The 11700-nt window shown below is 39.5% G+C and overlaps 1 pseudogene; it reads left to right on the top strand.

Annotated features, from left to right (window-relative positions):
• Window positions 1-245: 245 nt before the first annotated feature.
• LOC113285425 lies at window positions 246-9190 on the top strand (annotated as a pseudogene).
• Window positions 9191-11700: the final 2510 nt, after the last annotated feature.

The raw sequence follows: 11700 nt of genomic DNA, 5'->3' as shown, positions 1-11700 counted from the left end.
TGCAAAATATTATCCTTATACAAGATATTCTCAGCAGGGCTGTGATATCACGAAATCACAGTTGCCTCTTGTAAAGATTGACGGATTCCAAACAGTCCCATTGAATGCCCTGGATATCATCCATGCACTGACCAACCAGCCTTTATATGCTGGAAGAAAATGTACATCCAGATCTCTGTCCTTTATCTCCTTGGATTGTTTTTCTAGTGTATGACTAATGGTTGCAAGGGTATGTACAGATTCCTATGGTTCTAAAAAATTCTGACAGAACAAGGACCACACCTACCGTTGTTGCCTTCAGCCCAACAGGAGAATTTCTCGCGGGGGTTCCAGGAAAGGATCATGTACTGCCTGACGTAACAAAAGAAATCTCTGGCGTAAAGCGTATCATTGGTAGACGCTACAATGACCCACTTACACAGAAAGAGATGAAGATGGTCCCCTACCAGATTGTTTAGTCTCTAAGTGGTGATGCTTGGGTGGAGGCCAATGGCCAGACTTACTCTCCCAGCAAAATTGTTGGTTTTGTACTTGCTAAGATGAAGAAAATCGCTGAAGACTATCTTGGAAGGCCTGTCTCCGGAGCTGTGATTTCAGTTCCTTCTTACTTCAACGATGCACAGAGAAAAGCTACAAAGCTTGCTGGAAGGTTCGCTGGTTTCGATGTCCTCAGGATCATCAATGAGACAACTGCATCTGCTCTTTCTTACGGGCTTAACAATAAGGAGGGATGCATAGAAGTGTTTCATCTTGGTGGTGGAACCTTCAATGTTTCGATCCTTCATATTTCCAAAGATGTTTTTGTGGTAAACATGTGACTTCTTCTCATTCCTTTGCATTTATTGACTGTCTTTGCTATGCTCATTCCTTTGAAGTTTATTAACTGGTTTTGCTCTACACACATGTAAAAGCTACAAATGGAGATACATCATTTGGGGGAGAATACTTTGACAATACCCTGTTAGAGTACTTAGTCAGTGAGTTCAGAAGAATGGAGTATGTTGATCTTTCCAAGGATATAAATGCTCTTCGGAGACTTAGAGATGCAGCTGAAAAAGCTAAGTTTGAACTGTCATCTACTGACGAGACTCGGATAAACTTGCCTTTCATCACAGCTGATGCTGCAGGAGCCAAACACTTGAGCATTACAATCACCAGGTCAAAGCTTGAAGAGCTTGTGAATGATCTGGTTGAAAGAACCAAGAACGCTTGCACGAGCTGTTTAAAGGATGTTGGTCTGTCTGCAAAAGACATTGATGAGGTGATTCTTCTAGGAGGCATGACACAGTTGCCTAAAATCAGAAAAACAGTTATTGAGATCTTTGGCAAGACCCCGACTGAAGCGTTGAATCCCGAAGAAGTTGTTGCTATGGGTGCTGCCATCCAGGAAGGCATCTTACGTGGAGATCTGAACCATTTGAAGGTGTATGATATTACTCCAAGATCACTTAGTATGGAGACATATGGTGGCATCATAACTAGGCTAATAGAAAGACACACAACCCTTGCCAAGGAAATAGCAAAGGTTAGTGCCACAGTCAAATTCTGTTCTCTTATCTTCTTAGGCTTGCTTATTTATCATGCTGTTACGCTTTGTCTACATACTTGTGTTATCTGGAACTTTCCCATTTGTTATACTGAATACCATATGTGCACCTTGTCTACTTTGGGTGCAGTATTTTTCAACAGCTTATGACAATCAAGCTGAAGCTGTTCTACGTGTTTGCCAAAGTGAAAATGAGGTGCCCAACGACAACATGAAGCGTCAAAACTTTATACTGATGGGTATCCCACATGGAAGTAGAGGTGTGCCCATGATAATAGTGACTTTGAAATTTGATGCTGATGGGATAATGAATGTTTCCACCAAAAACATGCAATATGGTAGAGGGCAAGTCCTGAGCATCATATCATCTGAAAGTCTTTGCGATAGTGAGAAGTTGCTGATTAGAGAGGAGGAACTACATGTTGAATATGAGATTCAATTCAAGAGGCAGGAAGGAGTTCTTCTTCCGCCTCCAGTAGATTGGGATGCTCAAGGATTTGTGAGTCAGGTTATCGACCAGCTTGGTTTTGGCACATGCTGGGCAATTGCTGCAGTAGATTCAACAGAGAGTGCTTATGGGATTAAAAGAGGGCATTTAATTGAATTGTATATCCAACAGCTAATTGATTGTGCCGACATAGATGGATTTGAAGGAGGGCACGAATATTTTGCATTCAGGTTCATGAAGTTGCATGGCCTGTGTGCTGCAAAATATTATCCTTATACAGGATATTCTCAGCAGGGCTGTGATATCACGAAATCACAGTTGCCTCTTGTAAAGATTGACGGATTCCAAACAGTCTCATTGAATGCCCTGGATATCATCCATGCACTGACCAAAAAAAAAAAGGTATTTTGAGCTCATAATGGCACATCTTCTTCATTCTTCAGATAATCTCAAAGTTTGGGTGTCCACATTCTGCTTATATGCTATTTAAACAGACACACTTCATTAAGTTTAGAGTAACGACTTGCAGACTGTGGTCTAGTCTTTAGCAGATGCCTAAGACATAGGGCCATGTATGATAATTGGGCTTCAGTTATACCGAAACATCCCGCTTTGCTAAATGAAGTTGTGGGAGTATACTAGTTACTACTAGTATACTACATACTACATATGTTATTACTACATATTACATACTAGTTACTACTAGTATATTACATACTACATGTGTTATTACTACATACTACATACCGGTTACTACTAATTACTACTAGTATACTAGTTACTACTAGTATACTATAATACATATCAATATATAACATACTACATATCAATATGTAGTATCAATATATAACATACTTCATATCAATATATAACATACTACATGTCAATATGTAGTATCAATATATAACATACTACATATCAAACATAGTACATATCAATATATAACATACTACATGTCAATATGTAGTATCAATACATAACATACTACATATCAATATGTAGTATCAATACATAACATATTACTGCTAGTATACTAGTTACTACTAGTATACTACATACTACATATGTTATTACTACATATTACATACTAGTTACTACTAGTATATTACATACTACATATGTTATTATTACATACTACATACTAGTTACTACTAGTATACTATACTACATATCAATATATAACATACTACATATCAAACATACTACATATCAATATATAACATACTACATGTCAATATGTAGTATCAATATATAACATACTACATATCAATATGTAGTATCAATATATAATATATTACTACTAGTATATACTACAGTCTACTATACTACATATCAATATATAACATACTACATATCAATATATAACATACTACATGTCAATATGTAGTATCAATACATAACATACTACATATCAATATGTAGTATCAATACATAACATATTACTACTAGTATACTAGTTACTACTAGTATACTACATACTACATATGTTATTACTACATACTACATACTAGTTACTACTAGTATATTACATACTACATATGTTATTACTACATACTACATACTAGTTACTACTAATTACTACTAGTATACAAGCATACTACGTATGTAATATGTAGTAACATATGTATTATTATACGTAATGTTATATACTAGGGTTAGTAGAGTAAATTTACTCTTTTCAAAACTTTTTTGGACTAGGGAGTAAATATTTTTTGGCGCTGGACTAGCCAGTAACCCGGGTCGGGTTTTCTGGGCTAAACAGTAAATCTTTACAAGCAGATATGTAGTATGTTATATATTGATATGTAGTATGTTATATATTGATACTACATATTGATATGTAGTATGTTATGTATTGATACTACATATCAAAAAAAAAAAATTGTTATGTATTGATACTAGATATTTTAATACTAGTACTAGTTACTACTAGTTACTAGTATACTAGTACTAGTTACTACTAGTTACTAGTATACTAGTTTAGTACAGTAAAGTAGTTACATAATTTACTAGTAACAATAAGATATTTTTGTTACTACTAGTACAGTACATATTAATATGTAGTATCACCGTATTGATACTACTAGTATGTAGTAACATACTACTAGTAACATTTACATGTGTTGATACTAATTAGACCTGGAAGGGTGTTTTAGGAATTTATAAAATACACTTTATCGTCTCCACGAAGTTTTTGGACTAGAGAGTAAATCTTTTCCACGGGTGGACTAGCCATTAACTGGGTCTGCTAGAACTGGACTAGCCAGTAATTCTTACAATGAAGTTTAGGCAGGGAGCTTACTAACTACAAATTCCCAATTTCAAAGAAAACAATGAGCGATTGGAAGTTGAGCACCTTCAAGTGACCAACTCCACTAACTACACCTAATATGAGACATTTACATTTATACATGTTGGAAGAGTTTATTTTTCCCTTCCTTGGTTTCATTTCGGCATAAAAGGTTTTCCCCATTGGCGTCACATTATGTGAAACTATATAATTTCATGAGAAAGTATGTGTGACAGCTTGATTTTAATCAATGAAAATTGTCTTTCCTATTAACAACAAAAAATTTGAATTCAAATTAGATAAAACTAGAGTAACTAAATAAAAGAGGGTAACCAAATTTATATTAAATTTTCTAAAAAATCATAATTTCTAATTTAATATTGTTTTATTTTTGGTTTATAGTAAAAGTAACAAAAAAAATTTTTTTAATAACAAAAGCAAAAGTTGACGCGGGACAAGAATTGAAAAGGTTCAACACCACAACTTATAAATAGAAAATCATTAACAACCTAACCAACCCATTAGGCCAACTTCATGTTCTGGCTCTGGAATTAATCGATTAATTTTAATTTTCTCCAACATCTCCGAACTCATCTGTATATAATCGTCAAAATTTAAAAATAGAAAATTGTGAGACGATGTTATTAAACAATTTTACCATGATCTTTCAAACAACAAAAATTAAAGTGAACCCACGTAGCTTTATATATGAAAAAAGAACTCTTTACGCATGACTAATAACGAATATTCGAGAAAGAAAACATTGAAAATCAGCTTAATTTTATTTTTATATTTAAAGTTTATATTGACATGACAATTTAAAATAATATAAGAATGAGCTGTTGAATGTGGTTATCTTTTTCATCTGAGCCAACAGTGGGACGCTAAGAAATTAAACATTCAAATTTTTTTTTATCATCATATTAAAGTTGGAATTCATGATGCAATTCAGGGTATGAGTAACTAGCATGCCACTATCAGCAAACTCAACAAATAGAAAAAAATCAACATCAACCATCACGGTGGGTTAGATCTGTTGAGGGATGAATTTTGGTTCTACAAGTCCTATCCACAACACAACCAGTTCACAAGAGGAGAGAGAGAAAGAAATATAGAAAAAAAAGGTCATTTCCATTGTACTACATGCCTCTTTAGAGCAAGTCTTATGGTGGAATCCATCCATCTTCCACGCCACCTCAGCACTTGGAACTGTGGATGGAAGCGCAAGTGTAATGGTGGAATAGTAGAAACGCTATTAAGAATGGAGCTAAAAAACGCAATTAAGAATGGAGCTTTTTTTTCAGCCGTTAGATTTCAACAACTCATTTTAAATCTACGGATAAAAAAAAACGCAATTCTTAATTGCGTTTTTTAGCTCCATTCTTAATTGCGTTTAATGCTATTCTTATTGGCGTTCAGATGGATTCCACGAACCCTTCCACGAAACCGTGGAACCTTGCTTGGATTTTCTGTGGAATACCGCAACTTGGAAGCCACTAAACTTGACATTCCATGGTTTTTCCACACTTGGAATAGTTTGGATTCCACCATAATACTTGCTCTTATATAGACTTTTCAAAAGCCCCTCTTTTTATGATATCATGCCACATGTCCTAAACCTCCCCAATTACTACTAATGACATTCCTTCTCTAATACAACCTCCTTCTTTCCTATTAATTCCTCCCTTCTCCTTTTCATCTTATGGTTACTTTCTTAGTGGACTTGGGCTTTAGTCCTCATGTTTTATGTTGAGTTTGCCTCCCTTTTGGGGGTGAACTAGGCCGTCTAAGGGGGATATTTTTCATGTATCAACATTAGTACCCTACTACTGGGTCAATTGTCAAATGACCCGGTAGTCACATCATGCCTTATCTTAAGTTCTACTTTTTAACAGTAGTCATTGTCCTCTGATAATGCCATCCTAAGGTCCCCACTATAGGATGCTCCATATCTGGTTGCCATCTTAATTTCTATGATCGAGCGACTCCACAGCTTCTCGGATATACTTTGACCCTGGCAATCTTATATGCGCTTATATCTCAATCCTACCTTCAGGGTGAACTAGTACGCTTATTAGTGTTGAAGGATGAGGTAGTCATGTTGGGGTCTCTTAGGGTGATTCATGAAAGGCGCGTAAAGCTTATGACGAGCATGAAGATATTGTCTCACTTGCGCGGGGGTCACAGTCGTCTGATAAGATTATGGACAACATCCGCAAGTTGGTAGACGAAGCTGATCAGGATTTGGCTTTGGCGAGTGTTTTGTGAGTAGGCGCGTTTAATGGTGGGGACTCTGGATGTAGATATCGCCCGTTGTCGTACGTTGGTAGCCGGCTAAACTTGTGCGGGTAGTCCCAATGTCCTTGGATAGGCGAAGCGTGTCGTTTGGAAATATTAGAGCGCGCTTACTCCCTTCTTTTATTTTCAATGGAACACGGCGTTTGGTGTTTCGCCTTTGTGGGTGTGGATGCGTCTTCTTCGTGATTATGTCTAGGTAGGCAAAACGCGCCTTCAGAGGTGAACCCCTCGTAATGGAGGTAAGTCCATATGCTTCGCCCCTCCCTTTTCTTTCTTTTTCCAAGGTAGGAAAATGTGCTCCCTCTTTTTCTGTAGCCGATCAAATGTGCGGAGCAACCCGTCGTCTTTTTGTATATTTGTGGACGATCGGATGAGCATATCAACGCATTGCCTTTTTTGTATATTTGTGGCCCATCTTGGGTCCTTTTTTGTATATATGTGGCCGACCGGATGAGCATATCAACCCGTCGCCTTTTCGTATATCTGTGACCCATCTTGAGGCCTTTTGTAAACTCGTCAACCTACTGGGTGTCTATGCATCCCGTAGCCTTTTGTAAATTTTTCAGTTGATCAGGCGCCCTTGGCTGACCTGAGACCTCTTGTCAGTCGATCAGGCGCCCTTGGCTGACCTGAGACCTCTTGTCAGTCGATCAGGCGCCCTTGACTGACCTGAGACCTCTTGTCAGTCGATCAGGCGCCCCTGGATGACCTGAGACCTCTTTCCAGTAGATCAGGCGCCTTTGGCTGACCTGAGACCTCTTGCCAGTCGATCAGGCGCCTTTGGATAACCTAAGACCTCTTGCCAGTCGATCAGGCGCCTTTGGCTAACCTGAGACCTCTTTCCAGTAGGTCAGGCGCCTTTGGCTAACCTGAGACCTCTTGCGAGTAGGTCAGGCGCCTTTGGCTAACCTGAGACTTCTTACCAGTAGGTCAGGCGTCTTTGGGCAACCTCAGACCTCTTACCAGTAGGTCAGGCGTCTTTGGGCAACCTGAGACCTCTTGCCAGTCGGTCAGGCGCCTTTGGCTAACCTGAGACCTCTTGTCAGTCGATCAGGCGCCTTTGGCTAACCCGAGACCTTTTTCCAGTCGATCAGGCGCCTTTGGCTAACCTGAGACCTCTTGTCAGTCGATCAGGCGCCTTTGGATAACCTGAGACCATTTGCCAGTCGATCAGGCGCCTTTGGATAACCTGAGACCTGTTGTCAGTCGATCAGGCGCTTTTGGGTAACCTGAGACCTTTTGTAGATTTTTCTGCTCGGACGCCTTTGGCATTCCCGTAGCCTTTGTAAATTCTTGTTCAAACTGCCTCTATGGACCATTGCTAGTATGGTGCCCGGAGCACGTTACTAGATTATTATTTTATTTTTATTTTTGGTATGTAGCAGATCATGAATTTCTCGATAAGATAAGATGATTTGACAATCTACATATGTGAATGAGTGGCATGTATATCCATAAGCGCTGATATCAACATTCAGTTAGACTAGTGTAGACATTTCATGTTTTCAATTGACTAAATGCGCCATTTACAACAGAATGTTTATATTGAGGATTGACTATTCTTTACAGGACGAGTGTCTACATGAAGCATGAAGGTGTGTACAAATAAAATATATAATTAATTAAGTATACATATATATATATATAATATTGGCCCAAGTCTATGCAAAATGCACTCGCCCATAAATGGTGTCATGTGCGCTTACATAATCTCTAAGGCTAGAAGTGAGTACACGCTATCAAGTGGTGTCACTATACCTAGATTAGTTTCACAGATGCCGAGCTAAACATAAATCCGCGCGTGCATGGAGTTGGAGTGTTTCCTTTTGACAAGGATATGCTAAATTAGTAAGCTAGCTGGCAACATATGCATGGTCAAACAGTTTGGGATCTTCCGACTATTCATGCTTCAAGTAATTAAATTCTACACATGTTATTAAATGGGTCAAATATAAACACTTACAAACAGATAAGTTCAGATCACCTGGATCGCCTCTCAACAGGCTCGAGCTACCGCGGTCTGTCCGCCTAATAGTGCTCTCATCCACGCCTCCAAGGAAACCTCTAGTTTAGATGGTAGTTATTGGTTTGTTGTAGGCTTGGTTGAATGAAGCCGCGTTGGTATAGTATGACGTGGTCGCGGATGTACTCAAATGGCGTTGTTGAGGTGGTTTGGGATTGGTGACAAGACAAAACGTTAGATGGAGGAGCAGGTATGAACAACGGATAGTGAGAAAGCAAACTGTTTATGGGTGATTCTCCAGGCAGAAAACAAAGAGTTGGGCCGGCGTCTAACTTAAGCGAGTGGGAGGTGTTGAGAGAAAAGTCTTAAGGCGTGGTGACGAGTGAGTGGCAATTGAGCGGCCCGGCACGAGCTTCCGGGTGTGGTCACCAAATGTTGAGGAGTGAATTTTGGTTCTATAAGTTCTAACCACAACACACCCAATTCTCAAGAGGAGAGATAGAGAAAGAAAGAAAAAAGAAAAGAAAAGAAGGTCCTTTCCATTGTAGTGGACTTTTCAAAAGCCCCTTTTTTATGATATCATGCCACATCTCCTAAACCTCTTTAATTACTACTAATGGCATTCCTTCTCTAATACAACCTCCTTCTTTCCTATTAATTCCTCCCTTGTCCTTTTCATCTTATGGATACTTTCTTAGTGGACTTGGGGTTTGGTCTCCAAGTCCCCATGTTTTATGTTGAATTTGCCTCCCTTTTGGGGGTGCACTAGGCCGGATAAGGGGGATATTTTTCATGTATCAACGGGCAAAGACAGTCTATAAACGACTGTCATCTTTTCTCCTCTCTTCAACTGTTGCTTCTGCGACAGTTTTGAACCTTAGTTTTTGTAACAACTTCTTTGCAAAAGTTTCAGACGTATAATTTGTAACAGTCGGTTCTATAACACCTACACGTCATTGCAAATCTCTATTTTCTTATATTTCTTCAATTAAAACACCCATTTGAGCTATGAGTTATCTTTTTGAGTGTGTTTTTACCATGAAGAGCTAAACCCCATCACTGGTACATCGGAAAGTTGTATCTCATCCCTATGGTAATTTCATCATCGAACACGTATATATAGGAAGATACGTGGAGAGCATGCAGACAAAGTCATCAAAACACGATGACACACGCCCATAGCCAAGAAACCTATCCCGGCGACATCGGATTTTTGCCCGAACAAATCTAAGGGTAGAAGTTAAAAGATGCACCGAAAACACGATGTACTGCGGAGCACCAAATAACTCCCGAAGAGTTACTTTATCTCATCCCCAAAAGAAGCTAAGATCAACGGTGAAGAGAAAGTTAACTGACATGGACGTGACAGGGGCAGAAGACACTTGTCTGACACGAGCAGGCGCCTCAACTACCCGCATTAAACACTCTGAGCAGTATACATGTCGATCAACCCGTGGAACGAACGAGGATGGCTCTGCGTGATCAAGTAATGAACGAAGACCTCCGCGTGATGGACACAAAACACAAGAAGATAAGGTTCCAACGGCCCTCAAAAATGGGTCCCACACTCTAACCCTATAAATACCCCCTCTCCACCAAGAGTGAGGGGATCGGAAAAATCAGGGAGAGAAGGAGAGAGAAAGATTGTGAGTGTAAGTTAGCCCTTTATAATATACAGACCTATGTAAACTCCAAAGTCACTCGACTATCCCTGTAACCATCAAGTATATAGTGAAAAAACAACCCCGTGGATGTAGGCCTTAGTGCTGAACCACGTAAATCCCAGTCTTATTTACATTTCAACACTTTATATTCGCCTAACGCTCCTTGAGTTTTACTTTTATACTTCGTTTTCTTTATCTTCCCCTGCGTAAACGCCTCTCGCGATGTTATTAGATGAGACTATGATAAACCCGAGGGTTTTGAGCCAAGGAATCAATGCAATTGTGTTATCAGTGCGAGACGGTACCTAGAGTGCGAACATTGTTTGTGAACATATAGATGCCTTCGTGATTTACGTGTTCACAATTTGGCGCTAGAAACAGGGACTTCGTCCCGGTAAAAGATTTATCTTATCCTGTGATTTCATATTAAATTAGCATATGATTTTTCTACTTCATTAGCTCTGGCAGTATCTGTCGAAGCAATTCAAAATGGTTAAAAGATTTATTTCTTAGATCCATGGATTTACATTTTTTAGATCTCGTACGAACTTGTCTTTCTGGTGGGTTTTTGAAAATTTTCAAAAAGATCTACGTGCATTTTCAAAGGGATCCTTTCACGTATCCACATACCTTCAATGAACCCGCATTTTTAAAAGTTATCTGTGGCCCTTGGGCAGTTTTTTCCTGTCTTGGAGTAATGAATTTAGTAAACTAACCCGATCCGCACGGACATTTCTATTTCTCGCTGTTTGAAATTCCCTTGTGCAGAAAGAAAACGACCGCATGATTGAAAAGATGCAGGAAGCAGGAAAATCCAAAGCCTCGTCAAAGGAAGCACCAAGGACAACCCCGGTCATCACCCAGAGCAAGCAGAAAGGAGACAAAGCCAAAATAACTAGTCAGAGACAGGACACTGCGGAAATCACTTCGCCTATGAACGCTAACTCCGTTGCAGCCGCGGCCCTCAGAGCAGCGGCAGCTAGCGAAGTACAGTACGGCAGCGGCAGCCCCAAAGGCTACGGAAGCCAGCAAAACTCTTGTTACGAATCAATCTCACCAACCAAAAGAAAGGGTGAATGAATCCAGAACACATCAACCCGTGCACCCTCCAACCTTCGGAATGCCATCAACAAACGAACAGAACCAAACTGTGCCGGTGGGCACTCCGCCCGATTTGGAAATGCCAACAATCGAAGCTGAACCTCCACCACCTTTAGTACAAACCATAGAAGAAGACGGCACCATGGCCGTAGTAGCACGAGCGGGGACTCTCAATCAGGGGTCAAACCAATCACATCGATTGATGGCTGAGCTTGAAGAATTAAAGAAGAGCCAGCAGGTTTACGCAGATGCTGTAGTTATGCTGGCCAGAGAAAACCAAGATTTAAAATACCGGATTGCCCTAAGCACGAAGACCATCCAGCAACTTGATGAGGAAAATTCAAAGGCACCAGAACCAAATCGATACCGAAGAGTCATCGTAGCAGCCAA

The sequence above is a fragment of the Papaver somniferum genome, chromosome 6, assembly GCF_003573695.1.
Source record: "Papaver somniferum cultivar HN1 chromosome 6, ASM357369v1, whole genome shotgun sequence".
Classification (NCBI taxonomy): domain Eukaryota; kingdom Viridiplantae; phylum Streptophyta; class Magnoliopsida; order Ranunculales; family Papaveraceae; genus Papaver; species Papaver somniferum.
This window is presented reverse-complemented; position numbering and strand designations above follow the sequence as displayed.